Raw genomic sequence first — 27,303 nt, 5'->3', positions numbered from 1 at the left:
CAGTTCCTGGATGCTGCGAGTTATAAGACATTTTGAACCGTACTGATTTAAAACCTTATTTCAAAGCAGGTCTTTACTACCGCACTCTTCAAAACCTTTTAAAATATTACAGACAGTTGAATGCTGAAAAAAACAGGCTGACTGTATATGTCCCTGACTCTGAACAGCCTCCACAACCCCCTCCAATGCCTCAAGAACCATCATCACCATCCTCAGACATCGTTGTTGAAGAACTTTTAAAAAGTATAAGTCAAAGGTACAGAGGGGCCGCACATATGTTGCTAAGTAAAATCACAGCTTTTAAAGACCTGTATTCTGTTTTAACAGCATTTGATGTGGACCTAGAGTTTTTTTTCACATATTTCATAACAATACTGTCATTGTTAACTAGGTCATTCGAATACAGATTTAAACATTTTCTAGACGTTATACCCTCAGATATTTTACTAATAAAATATATACAATGCTCCCTGCATGTGATGGTGAGAGAATCCTGTACCTGTATTTTGTTATACTCCAACCTCACAGCAGGTTTTTTTACATACTTGAATATACGTTTCGGAAAGATGCTATGCTCGGGGAACACCACCGCACTGTCAAACACCGTAACCTTGTCTTTACCTAAAAACAGGGTCGCCCAGTGAGTTTCTCCCATGCTGTGCAGATCTGTGATAAAGATGAGCATGCGGGGTCTTAAAGACCCTATTTCAACAGGTAGAGTGTCGCTTGGAAAAACACCTAAAAAGTATTTCTTTGAGTATTAATGATGGCTTAAGAAATCCAGAATCTGAACAGTGTCCATTTTACAATATTTTAAAGATAGTCAAACTAAATATGGCATGTGTGGTTAATCTGAATGAAGTTGTCAAATACAGATCGCCGTCACCCATGCCAGGGATTATATCCAAAGCGAACAGCGTGTAGCCTGGCCCATATCCTTCTCTTGACATAACTCCAGAGTCATGCAGGTGCTTCCCAGTTATGGAAACCACGTCCAGATATTCCCTGATAAAATTAGCATCCCCAAAGCTGGGTGTGTACAGTTTTGCAGGAACAACAGGCCTCTTGTGGAATAGCGCTGCGTAGTTGATGCCATAGTGCTTGAAATTGAAAGGGTTTGAGGTATAGAGACTCCTAAAAGATGTGTAGTTAACAAAACCTATGATAAAAAGTTTTGGTAGTTGCCCCAAAAATAAATGTTGCTGCAGTGTTAATCTGGTAGTGGCTGGGATGCTGAATATCTTCAGAGCTACTCTTTCAAAGGCATACTCTGCGTTCAGTAGCTCTAAGGTTTCAGTGTGAGCCAGTCTGATGTTTAGAAACACTTTCACTCTCTACAAACAAACTAGTGGACAATATGACCACTTTATACTGTTCCACATCCCCGCTGATGAGACAGAACAAGTCCTTGCTGCAGTTAGGTTTGATCTTAAGATCTATACCATTGATGAGCAGTTTATCTTGGAAGAAAAGGTCTGAATGTATACGCCCAAGGAGTCAAGCTGTCTACTGCCAGCCACAAAGCTTGCTCTTTTTACAAAACCTCTATTGTCAACGTCCAGCTCCTTGCCTTCAAAACGTGCATAAGTATCCTTGTAGAAGAGCCCTGCTGAAAGCTGTGTGTCCAGGGCTTTGCGGCTGTAATTTAGAATACTCTCGACGTAGGTTCTGTAGGCATACATATTATCACTTTTCGTAATAAGTCGATCCCCGAGGGTGATCTCCACCTGATTAAACATGGTCGCGATGTGGTAAACGATCATTGCCACTTTAGCGGAGGCCAGTATGTTGGCAGAGTCCACTTTTACAATTTTACAAACAAGATGCAGCAGAGTCCTGTTGAGATCTTGATACATACCTGTGGACCCTGACACAAAGAAATCTATTGGTGCCAATAGCATCAAAGAGGTGAAACTGCCATGAAAAAACTGTTCTCAATACTGGTCTGAGTGGGCTTTAGAGAAAACAAGTCTAACTCTGATTTGGAGCATTGTCCTGATACACAATGTATGAAGGCCATGTTTTAAGTTATTGCATTAAAAAAAATATTTACGCTATCGGATGTTCTCTTGTTCTTCAAGGCTCTCTTCCATCTTCTGGATCTTCTTTTGCGATTGCTTTTTGAAGAGTGCCTCCCTTTTTTATAGGGAGCAGGCAGACCCCTATGCCTTGAAGACCTTTGCTTCCTTTTAATACTTGTGCTTGGCCTGTATACAAGTCCCGCTCCTCCTTGGGGTTGTTTTGTCATGAGTTCAGCAACAGCAGAAGTCACAGATCTCACCACATCCTGGGCAATGTTGGAGGCTGCCGCTTTAACATGGGGTTTTCCAATTTCATAGCCTCTTCTCAAGAAAGTCATAGCTCTTCTATACAAACTATGGAAAAAACCTCCAAGTCCTGCCCGGTACATAAGAGGGTCCCCTTGAAAGAATGGTGGCCATCCAACCTGGTGCCTGTGATAGTCCCTGCACTGAGCGGGGTCGCCGAATGTTTTCATGATCACCATGATGACTTCTTAATATTCGCTGTTGCATCGTGGTCTTAAATGAAGCTTAGTCCAAAATAGCTTTCCCATACTTAAAGGACACTGGCTCAGATTGATCGTCAAAGATCATGACCAACATAGTGTAAAAATGTTTTTTTTAGAAATTGCTACGTAGTCGGGTTTGATATATTGAATATTAATCACTGTGTTATCTCACCCTTCACCTGGACCCATCTTAACAATGGTGCATAACTAACCCCGATCCTCTGTGGCTCTACAATGTCGCTGTACATGCAGAGTGTATAGAACTTGGGGCACGTAGGGTCCAGCTCTACTTGGCTTTCTATATGTTGTACTGTTTCTAAAATCCTTCTTAATTTATCTGCACAGCTAAACTTTGTATCTCGATTTGGAGCCTTCAGAAACACCATCCTTCTAATGTTATCTAATACTCGCTGAATATTCAAATACGTGTCAATGCTGTCTATAGATTTGTGGATGGCTTTGACCAACACGGTGACGCTGGGGTAATAGCTGTGAGGAAAGACAGCCTGGATGGTCAAGGGGTCCTGATCACACCTTATAGTAAATTTGGCTTAGAGAATTGTAAATGTATTTCATGTTCTTGAGTATTGGATTTCAGTCAGGGTTACCTCCCAGTCCCCTTTTAGGTCCACAGGTTTAACCAGTTTCATGGTGTAATTAGAAATTTGCTTGTTGGGGAATATGTCCTTCGAGGCATTGGATGACAAGGTAATATAAAATGATGCTGTCTCCATATTGCAGCCTTCAGAGAACCCTCCCCTCCCTACTTACACATCCTGCAGTGAGCTGTCTAGCACCTAACTGTTACATTTCTCAATCCACCCCTCCACCTGACAAAGGCCTGTCTTTTAGCCCCACTGCCTTTCCGTTTCAGAATCTTTTCAACCCTCTACAACCTGTGTGGATCGTCTGGTACCTTTTGTAACTCTCTGTTGTAAAAGGCAACCAACACCGTTTCACCATTGTAGTCCATTAAACTGTAAATATATGTACCTTCTTTAAGCTCCATCCTCTCCACTATAAATATTTAGTTGCTAAAAGTCTGCTGGTAGCCCTTTGTGAAAACCCCTTTCAACTTTGAAACCCTAACATGATCACCTTCTTTTAAAAGAGGCTTCTTTACCTTGGCAGCGAATTGGCTCCCGTACACCATTCTCCACACAGCTAAGGAATTATCGGCTGTTACCTTTATGGAATATGTTTTCATGGTTCTGTGATAACTGGCGTTATAAGCATCTATAAAGGCCTGTAGAATATCCACACATTGGTAGGTGTTGTAGGCTGTGAAATATCTCCACATTTTAGATTTTAAAGTTCTGTTAAAATTCTGTATAACAGCAGCTTTTACCTCCATGTGTGTTACATAATGATGAACAGAGTACTGTTTTAATAATTTCTGAAATGACTAAAAATTATTTTCCGGCATCTACTTGCAGTTATTGAGGGGTTCACCTTTTCCTGAAGATGCCTTTAAAGTCTGTGGTGATGCTGGTACCAGTTGCATCGCGTAGCGCTTCTGCAAAGGCAGACTTGGACTACACATCTATTACCTTTCATATAAATAGAGCTCCATTATTATGCTTGGCTAGATCTTGAAGATTGATTATGCCCGCCTGTCATTGATAATCTAGCTGAGCATTAACGATGGTCAGTCTTCTCTTAAAATGCCTTCTGGCTGGCTTGTGGAGTGAATACGTGTCTTCCCCAGAAAACAGGTCTTCACCTGCGCTCTGTTTACTGGCTCATTTTCAACTAGAGCCCTTCTAAACAGATCTTCGGTCGCTTTCGACCCCACTTGTATCGTGACAAAGCTTCCTTTACCCGACCCTGACATGTTATAAGCCCCACTATAATTTTGTGTAAGAGCATTTTATTAAAAATAAAGAATGTTAACAACACATAAACAGGGTATACTTTACAGTTTCATGGTAGACGTCTTGTCGTCGTTGTTGGACAGTTTGCTGACTTTTCACTATGTATACATAATATGACAAACTACATACATTACTAGGGACCCAGCAGATACTTTGCCTCAGCATCACAACTTTTGATATTTTTACAACTATAAACTCAATGGCTCTAGACAGGACTTCCCGCTCACCCCTCCTATAACTTTTTACACTCAGGATACCTCGGCATTCAAAATATCGTACAATTCTCTGTCGTACAATACAAAACATTCATTTCTGAAACAATCTTTGGTCGGAAGCTCCGAAGCTATATGTAGGCTGGTCATCAGTGATAGTATTTACTTCCTCATACGGCTTTTGTATGTGCTCCAGTATCCATCAGTTGTAGGTAGCCACACAATGATACACCAGTTGGCTATACATTTAGGACTGTCACACTGCATTTCTGTGTGCGGCTCACCAAGCTTCAGATAGCGCAGAGTTACAGGTTGTATTTCAGCTATTCTTCTTTAAGCAACACATATACCAATCTGGCAATACATTTGTACCCTGGGCGTAACTCAGAAGCATCTTGCGCACTAACATTCTGATGCTTGGCCCAAAATTAAGTATGTAACGTTAGATAATACAATAATGACACAATACTGGGGGACTCATCATTTTTTAAAACAGTTTTCGTGTGGCTAAAGAGCCGACTCATCTATTTTTAGAATAAACATCACACAAACGTTTTCTATACCCCTTTCTACCATCCTACTAGCAAAATACGTACACATAGCAAGCATACAACAGACTTTTGAGCATGGCTCACTCGAACATTGGATCTCTTTGAGCGTGGATGAGAAGACCTCAATCATATAAAGGTGGACATTTTTCTTTTCGTCTGACAAACAATATACCAACCTCAACAGTTTATATACAGTACTTTGTTTGGGTCTAGCAAGCTACATATTTGACAGATTGCTCTTGAAATGTATGAGTCGTATAGACAAACGTTAGCCTCCTGCTGCAGATCATTTATTTTATGGCCATAACAGAGGTTATAATAGTCACTTTTGACACATGCGTTCACAACAATCGTAGCAAAACGTTTAACAGGCCATATGGCATCGTAGGGTATGCCTGGAGCTTTCTTTTCAAAATCTGCTAATTATCAGTACAAACACATTTCATACGCAGCTATTTGTTTTGGATTGTGGAACTTTCAGTCTGTTTTGAACAGCATTAGCAGTAAAAATATACAGCGTTAATCTTAGGCGACGTCCTCTCTACCACAGCTCTTTTTGCTGATACTTTCTATGGTCAAAAAAAGAAAGAAAGACAGATATTAGTTCAAAATAAAATATAGCCGAATATATAGTATAAGTAAGTGTCTATAACGATTTTAATTAACCTTGTCATTTTTGTGGGACTTGGTGGTGACTCTGAAATCTTGAGAGTCGCTGAGGTCCATCGAGGCATAACCAGCGTTGGAGTTTGTGTGCGGCTATTGCACAACGGTAGCCCACAGAGCCGATTCCTCCAGAAACCCCATATCTTCCTAGACTGGTGAGTTAGGCACTGTTACAGATTCTTTACCATCTTCCAAGTTGATGGAATTGTTTCCAGCGTTTGCTTCGTTACTTGAGGCTTCGCTGCCGGAGCCCTTAATAGGGGATATCAGTTGCGGCAAATCCTTGAGGCTGAGCGTTTCCATCCGCCAGCAGAGCTCCTTGCCAAAACCGGTGATGTCATGACCACCCTCTTTAAGGTCACACTGCTGCGCACTCTGCTCAATTGCCTCTGGTGTCAGGCAATGGTGATATCTATCAATAGTGTTCAAACCACCATCAGAGGGCGTTTAATGACGTGACTGTATCTCTTCATAAGGACCAAGCAATCTTTTTCTGTAGGGCGGCGCCTGTATTTGGCATAGGCTGCTTAGGAGCTCCTTACATGTACTCTGAGCCTAAATAAAATGGGGCGTACAACATACCATGGTCACCTGATCTCCAAGGTCTCTGGTTTGTTGACAGCTGCCGGATAGCCCTAGCCATGTGCTCATGGTCCTAAACCATAGTTAAGATGCTGCCATAACATACGCGACCCAAATTGGTTCATTTGAATGCACGCTGGATTCATGTCTTTGGTCCAAACTGCATGTGATTTGAAAACAAATTGATTGGGAAGGGGTTGATGGCTCTCTTCAATAGAGATAGAGCTGTTACGAAAATGAGTAGCATTTTGTTGGATTTTGAAGCACATTAGGCCAATCAGACTGACGAACACTTGATACAATTTCAATACAATTTTACAGGATTTTAAAGGTTGGTTCCTCAATGAATGTTTGGAGAAATATGTGACAAACTATGCATTTCTAAGCATGTTTAGCCAAAAGCTTTTCTCAAAACTGAATGGGCTTAATGTATGCTCTAAAGACACAGATATTGTTGCACAGACACGTGCTCACACAGTGCAAACCCAGACAAAGGCACAAAAGGCAGAGATCCCCTGTATAGGCAGGTAGCAGGGCCCATAGAAGGCGCCTGTAAAGCAACCCTCATGGGATTGATGGCAGCAGGACAGGGTAGGGGAAGCATGGGCTGGGTCCAGGGAGCGCTGTGACCAGGATTGTGGTCCCTCCATTTTCAGAAACAGGAGGTGGTCAGACAGCAGTGCCACCCTCGACCCAGATCCCTGCCCGAGGATCACCCACATAGTAGTACTGGAACGTCTCACTGGGCCATTATTATTTTTTTGCATCTTTCCTGACATTTTACCATAAAACATGTTAGGAATACCTTGGTGGGATAGCATGTGGGCAGGCCATTTTATCGCACAGAGAAAGTAGGTACAAATCATCTGCCTTTTACATGTATGTATGCATGTCCAGAAAAAAAGTTTACAAAGAGTTTCAGCCTGTTAGGTCTCACCCAAATTACATGCGTCACTTCCACAATTTATCCTTAGGACTTCTAAGTTACTTCTGAAAAGGGGCCCATAAGTCGCCATCTTGGCCCTGCATGAGTGGAAGTGTTCATTTAGAGATATAGTGCACCATGTTTAGCACTTACCTGCAAAATTGAAGATGTTGGCCCCCGGGGTCTGCCCCAAGGTTTTCATCACACGTATTGCTCAAAGTCTATAGTACCATTGAGCGGAGATTGGTGGGACAGCTTTTTTCCTTATATGTGTACAGGGAGGCCTCCAAACACTGCAAAACCAATTTGCTTTCGAAATACATTTATGTTGTGCGAGTCTTAGAACCAGGAGAAATATTCCTGGGATAAAAGATAATAGATGACCTAAGACGCACTTTAGTACTTCCGTTCAAGAAGGGGCTCATTTCGGGCGCTCTCACAAGAAGTGTAAGACATCCCATCGGATCCCAAAGACTCTCCAGCATCACAGGGATGTCGAAGGGTGTATACAGCCATCATTTATTTTGATGAACCATAAATACACTTCTACCATATCTTAAATAGGACCAGCATTTCTCAGCAAGGCAGGTAACATAACTCTAGTTGTTAACACAGACCTGAGGGAGTTCTGTGTTATGTCAAGACACAGATTTGGCTCATAAAGTAGCATAAAGTGTCAATGTGCCTGCTGCAAAGCACATGGTGTAACATGCTGATCACAGATTTGTGTATTTAGATAGATAAGCGGGTTAATGCTTGTGACACTAAGATCTTTTTGTTACTTCCATTTCATAAGTTGCAAGCCATCTAATATATCACAGTGATCTAGTTACTGGCATCAAGGAGCTGCATGCCAACTGTAAGTCATCCATTTAGATCCTTATTTTTTCTTATACTGTTATTATTCTAAGATTGCAAAGAAAGCCTTATTAGCACAACCACAATTAAGACGTTATGTTTTCTATCCTGACTCTGTTTCTGCCAACTAGTCGCTCTAAACATAAAGGCCCTCATTACGAGTTTGGCGGTTTTCGGGCAAGACAGCCATGTGAAATGGCTCAACCATACCGCCAGTGGTGGCAGTTTAGCGACCGCTGGATTACAAGTCACAAAACGCCCCAAAACAGACACAAAACCAACATCGCCAGGCCAATCCAGAGTGAAAGAGTGATTGATCAACGGCCGGCCCCGCCACACCGACACCATTCTGACCACCATATTTGGAGGCAAACTCCAGCACAGCAGTACATGCATGGCTGTAACCATTGGCGGTTCGCACTGCAGCGGTACAAAAAGGCATCACCGAAAGTAGCCAACACCACAGTTCGAATATCTCACACCTGAAACTCATACACACACCACACACACCTACACAGACCACCATATACTACCCCCACACCCACCCACAATCCCTAGCAACAAATACGGGCAGAAACACGCAACACAAAGCATACCCCAATCACAACAAGGACAATCACACTGCACACATTGTACAACTTACCACCAAAGCCCACCAGCACTCACAGCCAAGCACCCCCACATCACCACACACAACAGGCACACCACATACCCACCCCACAACCTGTCACACAACACGCACACCACATACCCACCCCACAACATGTCAGCGGAGGGCTCAACACTGGTAAGTCAACAATACCCCCCAGGCACCAACAAACCCTGCCCTGCATGCCTCCCCACCACCCACCAACCTCCAACCTACTACATCCCACCCCACTGCACCCGTCCCAAACACCCCACACCGCTCCTCTGCATGCCACACCATCCCACTCCCACCAATCCTACTCACTCCCAATGCACAGATGACACCCACAATGTGGAGAACCACAGCTCCCACAATCTTGCACACCCCACACAACAACACACCACAGACCCACTGCACAGTGGAACATCTGCATGGCCAACCATACCACAGCCCACACCAACTGGCTGCCACGACTTCATCCCAACACATGCCAATGACAGCAATGCCAACCACCATCCACAGCCCCCATGCCACTCTGAAACCATGCCGCAAACCCCTACACCAAATCAATGTCTGCAGTGCAGCAGCTGTCATTGCCATCACTGGGAAGCAAGTCGAGCTACTGCATGCATCACAGCAGGGATATGACAACTACAGTTACACAATTAATCTCTACCGTTTCCATTCACAGTTACCCCTGCCACTGCCACCCTGCAGAGGATGCCAGGCTCAGGCAGCCCTCCCCAGGATGAAGGCCCCACTGGATGTCTGGATGGGGATGACTTGCCTGGGCAGTCTGAGGCACTGGACAGTCCACCAACAACAGACCCACCCTGGACACACTGGACGCCCTCACCCATGTCTCAACAACACCACATTCAGCCTCTGAATCTCAAACCTGTTCCCCAGGGACCTCACAATCAGAGGTGTCCCCATAATGCAGGGGCCAGAGTCAAGGGCACACATGGCAGACAATGAAGGCCCTGCTGCTACTTGGAGTGGGCACACTGTACCCGAGGGACATGCACAGGAGGCCAGGGGTAGTGGGAGGAGAACAGTGGTCCAAGGCTCGGAGCAGCCACACCAACTGACTGCCCAGGAGGCCCTCAACCAATCTTGGGTGTGTACCAGCAGACCCAGGACACAGTGGCCCAGATCCTCGCTACCGTGCAGGAGATCCACAGGCTGCAGGGGGAATACCATCAGGAGGCCATGCAACAGTGGCAGGCCCACAATGCCACCATGGCCTCCATAGCAGGGGTGTTTAAGGACCTGACCACCATCATGTGTGAGTCCACCACCCACCAGCAGGCCCCTTCCGGAAGCCACATCCCATCAGAGCCCTCCACGTCAGCAGCAGCCAGTGGTATGGAGGCCCTGCCACAGGACACACAGGACTCCAGCACCCCTACCCCTGTAGCTGAAGAACCCCCACGCAAGCAAGGACATCCAACTAGACATCCAGCCGGATATGATGCCAAGACCACGACCACCTCCAGGAAGTGACCATCTCCTGAACATTCTCCCTTGTGTGTGACTGAGATACCCTGTCCACTGTCCACTCTCATGTCTCAGTTTTCCCATGGCCAGCATACTGAGCCTGGATTAACCACAGCTGGCCTCACCACTCTGATGATCTCAGCCGCCATGACCCCACTCATCACCCCTTGCACTTGTCCCTCCCAAATAAACACCATTGAGCACAGTTACTGCCTACGTCTTTATTTATCATAAGTACAAATGGAACTGCCAATACAAGTGCAACTGGCAATCCATCGCCCAGCACATGCATGGGAGGGTGATAGAGGGGGGGAGCAAAATACACAGAGGTCGATCGTGGAGCAGCCAGTGGCTGGAGATATGTGTCAAGGGAGGCAACAGGTCAGGCATGGACCAGAGTACACCACTACAATGTCCTGAAAGTAGAGCAAGACAGGGACACCAATCACTGTAGGAGTCACAGATGGCAACTCAACACAACTGCACTGTAGGAACAAGCGTCCATGGCCAGTACCAACACACAAAAACAACACATACCAACCAAATGGTACCATCCTCACAGCACCTAGCACCAGACTTGACCCCACACCCATTGCCACCAACAACAATGTAGCACTGCCACCCAATTTCGACTCCCAAGATAGATGCTGCACAGATGCAACAACTCTGTGTGGCACACACATAGCACTTGAACTGTCAGCTCAGGGACCATTGTAGATACACATTGATGGCACTAGTGTACCAGCACAACAGCTGCCTGACTATAGGCCTGACCTGTGCACTGTGACTACCTAAGTCATGGGCACATGTGAGACCACCCCCAAAACCCACCCAGAGGCAGAGCTGATCCAATACAGTCAGTGGTCACAGACAACAGGTGGTAGCAGGGATAAGGCAGACAGTCATAGAGGACACATACCAGACAGGTGACACATATCTGCATCTCAGTCAAAGTACTGTTGAATCAGCTCTGCCCGGGAGTCAGCTGCATCCTCATCATCCTCCTCTTCATCACTTCCCATATCCTCTTCATCAGCCACTGGTGAAACTACCCCCTTCTCTGCATCCAGCAATGGGATGTGACGCTTCAGGGCCAGATTGCGTAGCATGCAGCAGGATACAATGATCTGGCACACCTTCTGTGGGTTGTAGAGCAGGGCACCCCCAGCTGTCAGAAGCACCTCTCAATTACCTGTCTGGTACGACCGTGGGCCTCATTCTAACGGTATACTGCATCTGTAGTTGGATGCCTCACAGGTGTCAAAAGCCAGGGCAGGTTGGTATAGCCAGAGTCACCTGAGTGCACAGAGGTAAGAGGCATGTCAAGACCCAGAGGGCAATAGGGCAGGGACACAATAGTGCAGAGAGCTGAGGGGCACACATATGCAGGAGACATACCAATGAGCCAGGCCCGGTCCCTCATAAGTGGTTCCATCATGTGTGGGATGCTGCTGTTCCACAGGATGATGGAATCATGCACAGAGCCTGGGAACCTGGCTGTCACCTGGGAGATGTGTTGATCCGGGAAGCACACCACCTACACGTTAACCGAATTAAAGTTTTTGCAGTTTCTATAGACCTGTTCACTTCTCCTGGGTGACACTAGAGCAATGTGGGTACCATCAATGGCCCCAAAGACATGAGGGACGTGTGCTGCTCCGTAGAACGCAACCTTGACAGTGGGCAATGCTGCACGTTGGGGAAACTGGATGTAGCTGCCCAGATGTTTGAGCAGGGCACATAGTACATCCTTCAGGACGTTGCTAAGCATGGGCTGCGACATCCCTGCGGCCAGGCCCACTGTGAGCTGGGAGAAGCCTGAGGTAAGGTAGTGGAGGACTGACAACACCTGCACTGTGGGAGGAATGGCATTGGGATGGTGAATGCCAGGTAACAGATGCAGCTCAAACTGGGCCACCAGTTCCATGATGGTCTCACAGTTCAGGCAATAGGTCTGGATGACGTGACGCTCCTCCAGGGTGGCAAGGTCGACTAGGGGCCTGTACACCAGTGCATTCCTCATCCTCAACCTTACATAGTACCTGGGAACAGGAGAGAGTGGGTATTATGTAATGCACCATAGACTGTGTAGACGCTGTTGATGTGGCCACAGGTCACCAAATGTCACCCATGACACACTAACATTTGACCCACAACACACATTGGCCATGTAAAAGGGCAGCTGCCTGTCCTGCATGCATGGGACAGGTGGAAGTGAGATCATCCCGCCGACATAACACGTCATGGCAGTAGGCAGTCACGACCACCCTGCAACTCACCGTTAATTAAAACTGTTGCCTATGGGAGGCAGGAGCCACTGGTGATCGCCGCTGGCGGTGACTGAGATATCTGCGGCGGCTGTAACTGCCATTTGATGTGCTCATGCTCACTTAACTCCTGAACCCTGTGCACTGAAGACCTCCACTGTGTGTGCTGTTGTGTTCTGACTCAGGTAGCAAAGATGCCACGTCTTGCAGGGATAGGGCCCCAGCCTTCACCCAGGAAGAGTTGAAGCGGCTCGTGGATGGGGTCCTGCCACTGTATGGACAGTTGTGTAGGGCACCAGAGCAGCAGGTGAGCCCAATGTCATTGTCCTGTATGTGAGTTGTGCGCATGGGGATGGAAGTCTTGGTGGGTGGCAGTGTGTCTGGAACATGGACCTGGGTGAGGGGCCTAAGGCTACGTTGGGTAACGATATGTGGGTGTGGAAGTGGGATGTGTGCTGTCCACTGCTGTCCCAGGGATGCCACTCTACAGGGTTGTATCCTTCTGTCTGTGTCTCTCATGCAGGTCAACGCCAATCAGAAGAAGGGGATTTGGCGTGCCATTACCAAACAAGTGTTAACCCTGGGGATCCATGCCTGCCGGAGAACCCACTGCAGAAAATGGTGGGAGGACCTGAGTCCCTGGGCCCGGAAGACCACGGAGGCCCAGCTGGGGATGTCCTCCCAACTAGGGAAGAATTCCCGTCGGACCAGGATCCCCCTAGTAGCCTGGATATTGGCGGTGGCCTACCCTGCGGTGGACGGGCGCTTCAGGGCAGCACAGCAGCCACATGGGAGTAAGTAGCCACACTCACTTGCTACATGTGTTGCCATAGTGGCTCTGGGTGGGCACCATTGGTTAGCTGTGGTGTGGGTGCTTGGTCCAATGATGTCCACTATGGGTAGTTTCCATCTGGGCAGTATTGGCATCACAGGTGTGGGTAATGCCAGGCAGTCAGTGGTTGCAAGGCAGCTACCTCCAATGTTGAAACAGTGTGGCCACCTACTAGGTAGATGTGCTTGTCAGCTCATGGCAACAGGATGATTGGACCTGAGGTGTTAGGCCATTGCGATCAGTTCTTGCAAACCACTGTGCCAGGGGTGGATCCCATGGCCTCAATCAGCTGGCAGGCACTGAATGTGTAGTGGGGTAGGGTGTGCCAAGAGTTCACAGTGCTAATCAACAATAGCCAAGTAGGCCTGCCAACTAGCCATGCAGGATTCTGTTGGGTTTGCAGTTCATCACATGCCTGTCTCAACGGCCATGGTTAGTGGGCACGTACTGGACAGGTGTGGCGGGTATGCCACTCCTCATGTAAATGTTTGCATCAGTCAGACCATCAGCGGTTGACTTGCATTGTTGTGGTTTTCTCCATGGTGTTCCCTAGTTGTAGGATGTGCAGGGGTGGGCATAGTGTATCATGGGATGGTAACAAATGCTGATATTCTACCCTGTGCTTCTGTAGAGCTGGCATTAATCGATTGCACCCTGTCGCTCTCTCTCTTCCTCCTTCCCTGTCCTCCTCTGTCTTTGTGTGCATCAGCATCATCTGGCGAAGGAGACGGGGAACCGGCGAGTGGGGAAGCTGCAACCCACAGGACCCAGGAGGGTGACACCAGCGGAGCCGAGGGGACCAGTGGGACGGAGGGCAAGGGGAGTGCCACAGGGGAAACAGGACCGACCACACCATCTTCTGATTCCTCCTCAGATGGTGGCGGACCCATCTGAGACGACCCCAGCACCATCCTTGTCAAGCCTCCCCGTAGCTCCCCACCCAGTTGTCCATGCCCCCTCACCCAAGAGGGTGGGCATATCCTTCACTGCAGGCACCTCTGCCCCAGTCAGCCCTGCTCCCCTCAATGAGGAGGCTATTGACCTCCTGAGGTGCATCACTCTGGGGCAGACAACAATAGTGAATGTCATCCAGGGACTGGCATCCCAGATGCAACAGACCAATGCGTTCCTGGAAGGCATTCATGGTGCCTTGTCTGGCCTACAGAGATCGTTTCAGGTCTGACCTCCTCCTTGAAAGCAGCCTATGTCCCTTCTTCTTCTGTCCCCCCCTCCAGCTACCTGTTCCAATAACCATCCATTCCCATTCCCTCTCCCCTCACCCATCCAAGGCACACCTACTGGCCCACATGCATCCGCTTAGGCAAGGACAGACATAAGCACCACAAATGCCACCACCGCCATGCACACACACAACAGACACATGCAGACATGACAACATCCACATCCTGCACTGACTCCCCCGCCACCTCCCCCTCACAGGCAGTACACCACTCACACCTGCAGTCAGCACCACATCAGTCACTGATCCTGCCACGTGTGCCCTCACTGCCACCGTCACCACATTATCTGACCCCCATTCATGAACCCCATATACCACTGGTGCAGACACCACAACTGTCAACACACCCACATGCAGCACATCCACCCTACCTGCAGACACCACCCCAACATACACTCACATGTTGCCCCTGCCATCTCCCTGCATCTCCTCCCATTACATCAAAATACCTGCACTCACCCACCGAACAGTCCACGAGAACACACGTTTCATCCACCCATGCACTTGCACTCAAGGCAGCTCCACACACACACCTCACAACCATACCCACTCCCTCCAGTCCCAAATGTCCTTACCTTGACCTCGCTTGTGTGTACAGTGTAAGCACTTCTACCATATAGGTAGCTGAACAAAGTTTTTAAAACGACTCCAAAAAAACTTCTCAGGTACTTGTAAAGCTGCACCTTTGTTTGCTCTAGGTGTTAGCGCCATATGGCCCCCATCTAGGATGACAGTTGAACAAAAGGAGGGTTGATGGCCTTTCAAATCAGGCCTTTTTAAAAAATAAATAAGGGAGCCCCCTCACTGCTTGCAGGTTGCTGCTCCAAACAGAATGCAGACCAAGTGCAGGCGCTGCTGAATTATGTCCTGGTGCCAAAAATTATAGCAGGATACATTCAACATGTTTCCCTGGGTCAGCTTGTTCCCAGATTTGGCCCAGAGATAAGATAACTGCCAGAACTGAGATCCAACAGGTTCTTCCTACTTTCCAGCTACTTTCCAGCACTGATTGTGATTGCAAATATGAGACACTGAAGTGACTTATGATGGGTAGCCCGCCACTCCATAGCCCAAACTTAGTGGTTTATGATGTGTAAGGTGGGGTATGGTTATTGACATGTGTTAGTATTTCTTAGAGGGGAGGCATACTTTTAATGGCCAGTGGAAATGATTACTTGTAGGGTTGCCTGATGGGACATTATTAACAGCTCTCAGCAGGAATCCCAAACGTTTATTCACTCAATCAATCAGGATTTATAGAGCGCAGCTAATCACCCCGAGGGTATCCAGGTCTTGAGAGCATACCTGCGAAGGGGTTCAGTTGAACAAACAGGTATTGAGTCCTTTCCTGAAATCCAGAAGAGAGGATGAGGTCCGTAGGTGAAGGGGGAGGTTGTTCAATGATTTTGCCACGAGGTAGGAGAAGGAGCTTCCTCCACTGTTGCTTCGGCAGATGCGGGGGAGGGTTGCGCAAGGAAGAGGGACGCGGAGGGCAGGTTTCTGGAGGGCTGGTGGAAGTTCAGGCAGTGGTTGAAGTATGATGGTCCTTGATTGTGAAGGGCTTTGTAGGTGTGGGTCAGCATCTTGAATTGACATCTTGTCTAAATGGGGAGCCAGTGGAGCTTGTGGAGGTGAGAGGTGATGTGGATCCACTTGAAGAGGTCAAAGATGAGTCTGGCTGCTGAATTCTGTATCGTCTGTAGACCCTTCAGGAGGTAAATGGTGATACCTTCGTAGAGTGCATTGCGTAGTCTAGTCTGCTGGTCTGGTACGTCTGGTGTTGACAGGAAGCCATACTGTAAGGTGCCAAAACTTTTCAGTTCTATCATACCTTCAGGATCAGCATCTCTCTGAACAGTGGATTGAAGGCATATTAGTAAAACTTTTCAGCAGGAGAGGAACAACTGATCTCAGCAGTATGGTATGTGCTCCATGGACTGTAACAACACTTCTGATAGCTGCTTCATTCCCTATGGAAAATTACCAACATTTCCAGTCATCACTTCCATACCTTACCGGATAGTACCAACATTTCTCACCATCATACCCATGCCCTTGATATGTCAAAGATCCTTAGCAGCACACCAATACCTTATTGTACAGTGTCAACACTTTTCATCAACACTTCTGCCCCTTGTTGGATAGTAACCCCGTCTCTCATTGGTATTTCCATACCTTATTGGATGGGTCTAGCAGTTCCCATAGGCACTCCCATAACTTATTGAATAGTACCAACATTTTTCATCTGCAGGGACACACCTTAATTGACAATACCACCATTTCTCATTAGTAACCCTGAAACCTTATTGGACCATACCAACATTTATCATTTGCAGGCCTATACCTTATTGAACAATACCTAGAGGTATCATCAGCAACTTCTACACCTTATTGGACAGTACCAACATTTTTCACCAGCATGCCCATACCTTATTGGGCAATACTAACATGTCTCATCAGCAACTTCCACACTTTATTGAACAATACCAACATTTCTCATCCGCATGTCCATACCTAATTGGTATGCATCTCCTCCCATTACATCAAAATACCTGCACTCACCCACCCAACAGTCCCCAAGAACACACGTTTCATCCACCCATGCACTTGCACTCAAGGCAGCTCCACACACACACCTCACAACCATACCCACTCCCTCCAGTCCCAAACGTCCTTACTTTGACCTCCCTTGTGTGTACAGTGTAAGCACTTCTACCACATAGGTAGCTGAACAAAGTTTTTAAAACGACTCCAAAAAAACTTCTCAGGTACTTGTAAAGCTGCACCTTTGTTTGCTCTAGGTGTTAGCGCCATATGGCCCCCATCTAGGATGACAGTTGAACAAAAGGAGGGTTGATGGCCTTTCAAATCAGGCCTTTTAAAAAAATAAATAAGGGAGCCCCCTCACTGCTTGCAGGTTGCTGCTCCAAACAGAATGCAGACCAAGTGCAGGCGCTGCTGAATTATGTCCTGGTGCCAAAAATGATAGCAGGATACATTCAACATGTTTCCCTGGGTCAGCTTGTTCCCAGATTTGGCCCAGAGATAAGATAACTACCAGAACTGAGATCCAACAGGTTCTTCCTACTTTCCAGCTACTTTCCAGCACTGATTGTGATTGCAAATATGAGACACTGAAGTGACTTATGATGGGTAGCCCGCCACTCCATAGCCCAAACTTAGTGGTTTATGATGTGTAAGGTGGGGTATGGTTATTGACATGTGTTAGTATTTCTCAGAGGGGAGGCATACTTTTAATGGCCAGTGGCAATGATTACTTGTAGGGTTGCCTGATGGGACATTATTAACAGCTCTCAGCAGGAATCCCAAACGTTTATTCACTCAATCAATCAGGATTTATAGAGCGCAGCTAATCACCCCGAGGGTATCCAGGTCTTGAGAGCATACCTGCGAAGGGGTTCCTTTGAACAAACAGGTATTGAGTCCTTTCCTGAAATCCAGAAGAGAGGATGAGGTCCGTAGGTGAAGGGGGAGGTTGTTCAATGATTTCGCCACGAGGTAGGAGAAGGAGCTTCCTCCACTGTTGCTTCGGCAGATGCGGGGGAGGGTTGCGCAAGGAAGAGGGAGGCGGAGGGCAGGTTTCTGGAGGGCTGGTAGAAGTTCAGGCGGTGGTTGAAGTATGCTGGTCCTTGATTGTGAAGGGCTTTGTAGGTGTGGGTCAGCATCTTGAATTGACATCTTGTCTAAATGGGGAGCCAGTGGAGCTTGTGGAGGTGAGAGGTGATGTGGATCCACTTGAAGAGGTCAAAGATGAGTCTGGCTGCTGAATTCTGTATCGTCTGTAGACCCTTCAGGAGGTAAATGGTGATACCTTCGTAGAGTGCATTGCGTAGTCTAGTCTGCTGGTCTGGTACGTCTGGTGTTGACAGGAAGCCATACTGTAAGGTGCCAAAACTTTTCAGTTCTATCATACCTTCAGGATCAGCATCTCTCTGAACAGTGGATTGAAGGCATATTAGTAAAACTTTTCAGCAGGAGAGGAACAACTGATCTCAGCAGTATGGTATGTGCTCCATGGACTGTAACAACACTTCTGATAGCTGCTTCATTCCCTATGGAAAATTACCAACATTTCCAGTCATCACTTCCATACCTTACCGGATAGTACCAACATTTCTCACCATCATACCCATGCCCTTGATATGTCAAAGATCCTTAGCAGCACACCAATACCTTATTGTACAGTGTCAACACTTTTCATCAACACTCCTGCCCCTTGTTGGATAGTAACCCCGTCTCTCATTGGTATTTCCACACCTTATTGGATGGGTCTAGCAGTTCCCATAGGCACTCCCATAACTTATTGAATAGTACCAACATTTTTCATCTGCAGGCACACACCTTAATTGACAACACCACCATTTCTCATTAGTAACCCTGAAACCTTATTGGACCATATCAACATTTATCATTTGCAGGCCTGTACCTTATTGAACAATACCTAGAGGTATCATCAGCAACTTCCACACCTTATTGGACAGTACCAACATTTTTCACCAGCATGCCCATACCTTATTGGGCAATACTAACATGTCTCATCAGCAACTTCCACACTTTATTGAACAATACCAACATTTCTCATCCGCATGTCCATACCTAATTGGACAATACAAACATTTCTCATTAGCAACTGCCATACGTTATTGAACAGTACCAGCACTTCCCAGCAGGGCTGCTATCCTTTTACCGGCCAATACCAGCACCTCTAATGATGTCTGATATGTTTTTAATGAACAGTATTCCAACAATTCAATTCTCAGTGGACTGCAATGATTTTAATGCAATCAGACAAACAGTCTTGGCAGGACTCTCACCTCCTGACATGGTGCTACAGTAATAATGGGACAGCACAGCCACATCTCAACAAGAAGGAAATATGTCTAGGTAACTGCACTCCCTCTTCACTCAACATAAGGGAAATGAAAGACTCGCCTTTAAATCGGACAATCCGCTCCATGGTGTTTTAATGGGATGAGCCAGAATATGTATACTGCTCATTCAGCCATTCTCAGTGGCTGTGCTGGGCAGTGCCTCTGGAGATGCAGGAAACCAGATAATGGGAAAGATTTGTAGAAACTCTTGGGCTAGAGCTGCCAGGCCTAAAACCAAACACTCTATGTGTTTGATTTTGGCTCTCAGTAATCCATGCCCCCTTTGCTCCTTACACCCTGCACCCACAGCATTACACAAAAGCTTACAGCTACAGGGTTGTCCTGCTCTGGCAACAACTGGAAGCCAGGTAATCTCTGATAGCCCTCAGATGCTGCAACATTTTCTTTAATTTAGTGAAGCTAGTCAGATAGTTCAGTTAGTTGTGCTTTACCAGCAGAGGCCTGTGTGGGATCTACAAGGTTTCAATTCCAGCAAGGTCAACATAGTCATTCACCCTGTAGTGGTCATAGCAAGAGGGACAATTTTGGTCCCTTGATCCAATTAGATATGATCTGTCAAGCAGGGCTGAGAAAAAGGGGTGGGGTCAAAACACATGCGTTTCCAATGTTAATTCCCATAGACTCTTTACACACCCCTGCAACCTGAACCACTGAACAGAATTACACCAAATTTGGCAAAAATGTAGTTTTTGGTCCACAGGTCACCCTTTTTTATTTAGTGTAAATCCATTCAGTAGTTTTCGAGATATTAAAGGGAAAATAAATTTGTGTATTTAGGGCTGCTGATCCAGTAGATCTCCTGCTGAGATCTGATTGGCTCCCAAAACTTTGAACAAGAGGTATTGGCAGCCATTTTGAGACTCAGCTTCAGCTGAGTCCCAAACAAAAGTTTAAAAAAATGAAAAGGGGGCAGGGTATATTTACCCCACCCCTCTATAATTGGTCCAGAGGTCCCCCTGGCACCCCTCCGAGGCTAAAAAGGATTTATTTTTTTTAAACTAACAGTGAAATCCACAATTGGATCTGCAGATTTCTCTGTGATTTAAAAAAAATGGTCTCCTACATTACTGAATGCTTCAGCCCCCTGGTGGGGCAGGTCCTAGGGGCACTGTGGGCTCATAAAAGGAGGGGGCGCATGAGGCCCTGAGGTCTACCACCTCCCCAGGGCTATGATTAAAAAATATGCAGCAGGGCCACCAGTGCCCCGGGAAACACTACGTCCCCCGGGCAAGATAATATAATACTAGGGTGGGTCCTGCCGACCCCCATGTGCCCCAGGGACCACCACCTCACTGGGGTTAACTTTTGATAGTATGCAGTTGCCACACAGCTCCACCCTGCACCCTGGGGACCACCACCTCCCCGGGGGCTCAAACTTAATATCGTGCGGGGTCACGCGTGCCCCCATAGCCCAGGGGCCACCACCTTCCCAGGGCAAAATGCATTTACTATATTAGGGGAGTCCTGTGGACACCACCATGCCCTGGGGACTGCCACCTCCCCAGGGCTAATTTCCCATAGTATGTAGGGGAGCTGTGCCCCCCCAAGAACCACCACCTACCCCCTGGCAAAATACTGTTAGAAAAAATGGGGGGTCCTTCAGACCCCTTGAGTACCGCTACCTCATCGGGGCTCAAATAACTTTAAAAAAGGTGGTCGGTCACAGACCCCCCAGAGACCACCACCTCCCCTGGCAAAGTTGAAAAGATGGAGGAGGCCCATGTGGAGCCATATATGGCCCTGGGTACTGCCACTCCCTAGGGCCGGCTCCTGCTACCTCTCGAGGTGCCCACCCTCGGGAGGTAGCAGTTTGCTTTTGCTTGGAGGAAGCTGACAACTCCTGCCAAGCAAAAGCAAGCACTCTGCTTTCAGCAAGCAGGAGGTGTCAAACTGCTCCCACCTGCTGAAAGTGGAGTTATCATCTCTTTCCCTGCCCGCTGTCATGTGGGCAGGGGAAGAGATTAATGTTTTCACATTGTTCCTGCACGAAGGGAGCTGCTATTTGTAGCAGCTCCCTGCATGTGGGAGCAATGCCGGCTTGCGCAGGAGGCAGGATGTGGTGGGACCACGGGGCCTTGAAGCTCCCCCTACAGTCCCATAACTTTACAGAGGGTGCCCTGGGCACCCAGCAACATGTGGCCGGACCCTGGGGAATGGGGTCCTCAGGGCCGAAATTGGCCTAGGAAGTGGGGCCATGCAATGCTTGTTCCTCCAGATATTACAGCACTCATGACATCTTTTATAACTTCATTGATAATATCACTGTAACATTTGTTGAAAAAATATTCATAAAAATACTATGCATTGCGGGGTGTGAGTTATGGTTACCTTAGGGCATTAGTTATAGTTACTTGAAACTTTAAGTAGAACAGGTGAACTCTAATGATAACGTGAATTTCTATGGTTTTGTAAGTTTGAATTGTGAGCTTATCTTTAAAGTCCCTGTAACCTTTGTTTTTAGTGAATATACACACACACACACACATACACATATATATATATATACATAATATATACATATGTATAGAAGCACATATATATACCCACACACAAATATATATATAAATCTCAATTACAAAAGCTGTCTTATCTAACCCCATTTTTTTTACTGCTGAAAGCAACACAGGAAGGAGTCTGTGAAGATTGGTGTGCAAGGCTGGGGCCTGTATTTAGCTATCTCCATTCTTTACTGCTAACACAGAATATTTCCTTCAGACAAAAGCACTAGGTGACCCTAAGTTACCCTTGCTTGCCCACGACATTGTGAGTGGGTGGACAGATGATCATGGGGCCTTTAACCAGTCCTAATCTTTTAACCTCTTCTGTGCCTTGGACGAGATGATCTCGTCCAAGGCTACAGTTCCCCTGTGCCTTGGACGAGATCATCTCGTCCTAGGCACAGGGGAACTTGGGGGCGCGCTAGCGCGCACCCCGTGCACCCCCCCTCCCCACCTCCCCCACGGCAATCCGATGACGTCAGCGCGCGCACAGCGCGCTGTCATCTAGTGTTGCCGGGCGCGCTGGAAGCCATTTGCTTCCAGCGCGTCTACCGAGGAGGACACAAAAGGTGAGTCCTCTTCGTTTTTGGGGGTCGGGGTGGTGGAAACAGACACGGGGGGAAAGGAAAGGGTTTTTCCTTTCCCCCGGTGCCTGTTTTCATTAGATTCCTGCTCCACGATCGCGGGCAGAGCCCACGATCGTGGAGCAGGAATCTCCATTAGCCACCAGGGATTTATTTTTGTCAATATTTTGGGGGCGACCCCTTGGGCAAGGGTCGCCCCCCCCGGGGGCAATTATTTTTAGTATTTCGCCCCCCCCTGGGGGCAGATCCGCAGTTTTTTCGGCGGATCTGCCCCCAGGGGGGGGCGAAAACCACTAGACACCAGGGATACTGTTATTTTGGCAAAATTTTGGGGGCGACCCCTTGGGCAAGGGTCGCCCCCCCCCGGGGGCAATTTTTTTTTGTATTTCGCCCCCCCCTGGGGGCAGATCTGACGATTTTTCGGCGGATCTGCCCCCAGGGGGGGGGCGAAAACCACTAGACACCAGGGAAAATGTATTTTATTTATTATTTTGGGGGCGACCCCTTGGGCAAGGGTCGCCCTCCCCCGGGGGCATTTTTTTATTGTATTTCGCCCCCCCCCTGGGGGCAGATCTGCCGATTTTTCGGCGGATCTGCCCCTAGGGGGGGGCGAAAACCACTAGACACCAGGGATATAGTATTTTATGTTTATTTTGGGGACGACCCCCTTGGGCAAGGGTCGCCCCACCCCGGGGGCAATGTTTTTTTGTATTTCGCCCCCCCCCCCCCCCCCCCTGGGGCAGATCTGCCGAATTTTCGGCGGATCTGCCCCCGGGGGGGGCGAAAACCACTAGACACCAGGGATTTTATATTTTGTGTATATTTTGGGGGCACCCCTTGGGCCAGGGTGGCCCCTCCGGGGAATTTTTATTTGTATTTAGCGCCCCCCCCCCCCGGGGGGCAGATCCGCTGATTTTATGGCAGATCTGCCCCCGAGGGGGGTTGAAAACCACTAGACACCAGGGATTTATTTTTATTGTAAAGTTTTTTTTGGGGGGGCGACCCTTTGGGCAAGGGGCGTCCCACTGGGGGACACATTTTTTAGTATTTGCCCCCCCCATCCCCCCCCGGGGGCAGATTGCCAATTTTTGGGCTGATCTGCTGCCGAGGGGGGGCGGGGGGCAAAATCCACTAGACACCAGGGATTTTGTTTTTGTTGTTTATTTTGAGGGCAACCCCTTGGGCAAGGGTCTCTCCCCTGGGGAGTTTTTTTTTTCTGTTTCGGCCCCCCAATGGCAGACCAGTCATTTTTTGGACGATCTGGCCCGGGGGGGTGGAAGCACACTAGGCGCCAGGGATTGTGTGGTGTGTGTGTAATTTTGTAGGCCCATCTGCCCCCAAGGAGGGCAGAAACCACCAATACGGCAGGGATTTTTTTGTTTTGTGCTGGGGGTGCCCCCTTTGGGAAGGGTTGCCCCCTAAAAGGGGGCACAGAGGTGTTGCCCATTTCGGCTAATTTTTTTACGCCCATCTACCCCCGAGGGGGGGCAGGATCCACTTAGGTACCAGGGACAACTTCTAAGTTCTTGGTGGTGGGGTGTTTGTCAACAGGCAAAGTATTTGTATTTGTGATTATAACAATTTATTTCTTCTTTTTCTTCTAGTTCAACGCTTTTGCTTCCTTTGCTGTGGATCTTAGCGGTTTTGGCAGTAGTTGTCCAGTGGTTTGCATAGCTGCATGTTTTAGGTAAGTGAAAGCAATTTACTCCAAAGGAGTATTGTTGACATGCATGAATGACATGTTTGTAGGTGGTGTACTAAATGCAGTATTGTGTGTTTGACATTGTCCTTAGATTTGAGCACAGTGATGTTTGTGTTGTCATATGTCTAATTTGCTTTTTTCATTTTTCTTTTTAGTGGGATATCATTGGTGAATGCTGTGTCTGTGCAGAGTAGTTGCTTGGTGAGTAGCTATTTCAGGCAACTGAGTGGTATAGTTTTTTGTAGTACATAACTCTTTGTGATAAAGCTACACTTTGTTTATTACTTATTTTAGTGCTAGTTGTTGTTGGCAATCCATTTGTTGTTAGGATCATGGCTAGCCGCAAAGTGACCGCTCAGCAGGTTGTTCGCATGCTCTTTGAGTCGTCTTCAGACCATGATTACGACACTGACTCTGCATCTGAGGCAGAGGAGGAAGCAGGAGATTCTGGAAGTGAGTTTTCTGTCCAAGAGTATTCTTCTGATGAGGAAGCTACTCTCAGTGCAGATGAAGGGCCTGAGTTAGAGGAGGACATTGATGTGCCAAGAGTGCAGCAGCCTGGGGGGGCTGAAGGGTTTCCCATTAGAAGACCTGACACCTGGATTGCCCCAAACATGGAGCAGCCACAGTTACCTGCATTTAGTAGTCTCCCAGGGTGTAGAGTTAATACGGAAAACTTTCTGCCTGTCCATTTCTTTCACTTGTTTATGGACGATGTATTTTTGGAAGAGATTGTGGAGCAGACAAATGTGTATGCAGAGCAATATTTGCGGGACAACGCTGCCAGACTTAAGCCTCAGTCTAGAGCTACTCATTGGGTTCCCACATATCTGGAAGAGATGAAAAGGTTTTTAGGTTTGTCTTTTTTGATGGGGTTGATCAGGAAGCCGTCACTGGCTTCTTATTGGTCTACTAGTCCCTTGATGGCAACTGCTATATTTCCTGCAACTATGACACGTAATCGGTATTTGCTTCTTCTTCGTATGCTGCATTTTGTAGACAATGCTTTAGCCTTGCCACGAGATCACCCTGATTGTGACCGCCTTTTTAAGATTAGGCCTGTCCTTGATCATTTTGTGGATCGTTTTTCAGAGGTCTATGTTCCAGGCAAAGAGATAAGTGTGGACGAGTCTTTGGTCCTTTTCAAGGGGCGTTTAGTTTTTAAGCAGTACATCCCTAGTAAGAGGGCACGGTATGGGATTAAATTGTATCTGCTGTCAGAAAGCAGTACAGGATATGTTTATAATTTCCGGGTCTACACTGGTAGGGATTCCAGTATTGACCCTCCTGGTTGTCCGGCCACTTTTGGAGTTAGCGAAAAAATTGTGTGGGAACTTGCTAGACGGCTGTTTAACAAAGGTCACCATTTGTACGTAGATAATTTCTACACTGGAGTGCAGTTGTTCAAGGAGTTGTTTAGGGTGGACACTGTTGCTTGTGGCACAATCCGTTCTAACCGCAAAGGCTATCCAAGGGAGCTTGTCTGTAAAAAACTTGAGAGGGGACAGTGCAGTGCCTTGCGGAATAATGAGCTGTTAGCTATGAAATTTTCAGACAGGAGGGATGTGTACATGCTATCGACCATCCATGATGAGAGTACTTCCCCTGTGGCTGTTTGGGGTCAGGTTGCGGAAGTGCGCAAACCTGCGTGCATTTTGGACTACAATAGGCACATGGGTGGTGTTGATAGAGTAGATCAGAGGTTGGAACCTTACACTGCTCTTCGTAAGTCGTATGTGTGGTATAAAAAGTTGGCCCTACATTTATTTCATTTGGCAACTTTTAATGCCTTTATTGTATACAAGGATTGTTCACCTGAGTCAAGGATGACTTTTGTTAAATTTCAGGAGTCGGTGATAGAAAGCCTTATTGTGGTGGAACCGGCAAGAGTTCCTAGAGTAGAAGTGGTGGAGGATGTGGCTAGATTGAAAGATCGGCACTTTCCAGATCACATTCCTCCCACTCCCAAAAAAGACATGCCCACAAAGAAATGTAGAGTATGTGCCCGGAGATCAATCCGGAGGGAGAGCCGGATGTACTGCCCTGAATGCCCTTCAAAGCCTGGGCTGTGTGTGCCCAGCTGTTTTAGAAGTTACCACACAAGGAAAAACTTTTGGGAAATACCGTGAGCGTAAGCTGTCTGTTTTATATTTTCATATGTTTCACGGTTGGCATCTGTCGTGTATTTAGTTTGAGGTTTTGTGTTTGTAGTTTTGTGCCTATTTTATAATTAGTAGTTTATTTGTTGTTTATAAATAAAAAAAAGTGATTGCGGTGTGCGTGGGGTGGCGCTTGGCTGGCGGTGTGCGTGGGGTGGCGCTTGGCTGGCGGTGTGCGTGGGGTGGCGCTTGGCTGCCGGTGCCAGCCAAACGGCAGTCCACACTCCCATCAGCTGGTGTGATTCTTGTATCAGGCATGTGGCGTATGTAAGTGATGGGCCCTTGAGTGGCGCGGTCTGTCGATGTGAGTGTTGTAATGTGCTGGGCCCGTGGCTGGCGGTGTGAATGGTCTTGTGCGTGTCATGTATGAAAGGTGTGTGAATGGACTGTAAAGCGGTTGGTGCCTTGTCGCGGCTTTACAGCTCACGAGCTGTGAGTCATTGGTTCACTTTTTTGCCTTTCAGTTATTAGCAGTGCATTTCATTTTTGTGAAATCTCTTGTTAATAAAATTTGATCCACTGAACCATCACTCACCCTCGTGCCAAATCCAACCAGTATGTGTTGTAAAAAATGACAAAACCTGCTCCGCTGTAATCAGGCGTCGCAGCACACCTGTGACACGCTAGGTGCCTCGGGTGGGACCCCGATGATGAAGCATGCCACCAACTTGGTTGGTGGGTGAGGGGTCTTCTTCACATAACCTAAGTGTTTCTTTTCACTATTTTAGTGTTTGGCACATCACGGACGTATGTGCACACATCAAAATGATATATTGCAAAAA

General features: G+C 47.3%; 1 protein-coding gene across 1 annotated transcript in view; it reads right to left on the bottom strand.

The window, feature by feature from the left end:
* The window catches only part of LOC138247286 (amiloride-sensitive sodium channel subunit beta-like), a 139,124-nt gene that overhangs the window by 103,786 nt on the left and 8,035 nt on the right, over positions 1-27,303 (bottom strand). The gene's annotated exons all lie outside the window — the stretch shown is intronic.

The sequence above is a fragment of the Pleurodeles waltl genome, chromosome 7 (genome assembly GCF_031143425.1).
Source record: "Pleurodeles waltl isolate 20211129_DDA chromosome 7, aPleWal1.hap1.20221129, whole genome shotgun sequence".
Classification (NCBI taxonomy): Eukaryota; Metazoa; Chordata; class Amphibia; order Caudata; family Salamandridae; genus Pleurodeles; species Pleurodeles waltl.
Note: the sequence above shows the minus strand (reverse complement) of the source record. Positions and strands in the feature narration are given on the sequence as shown.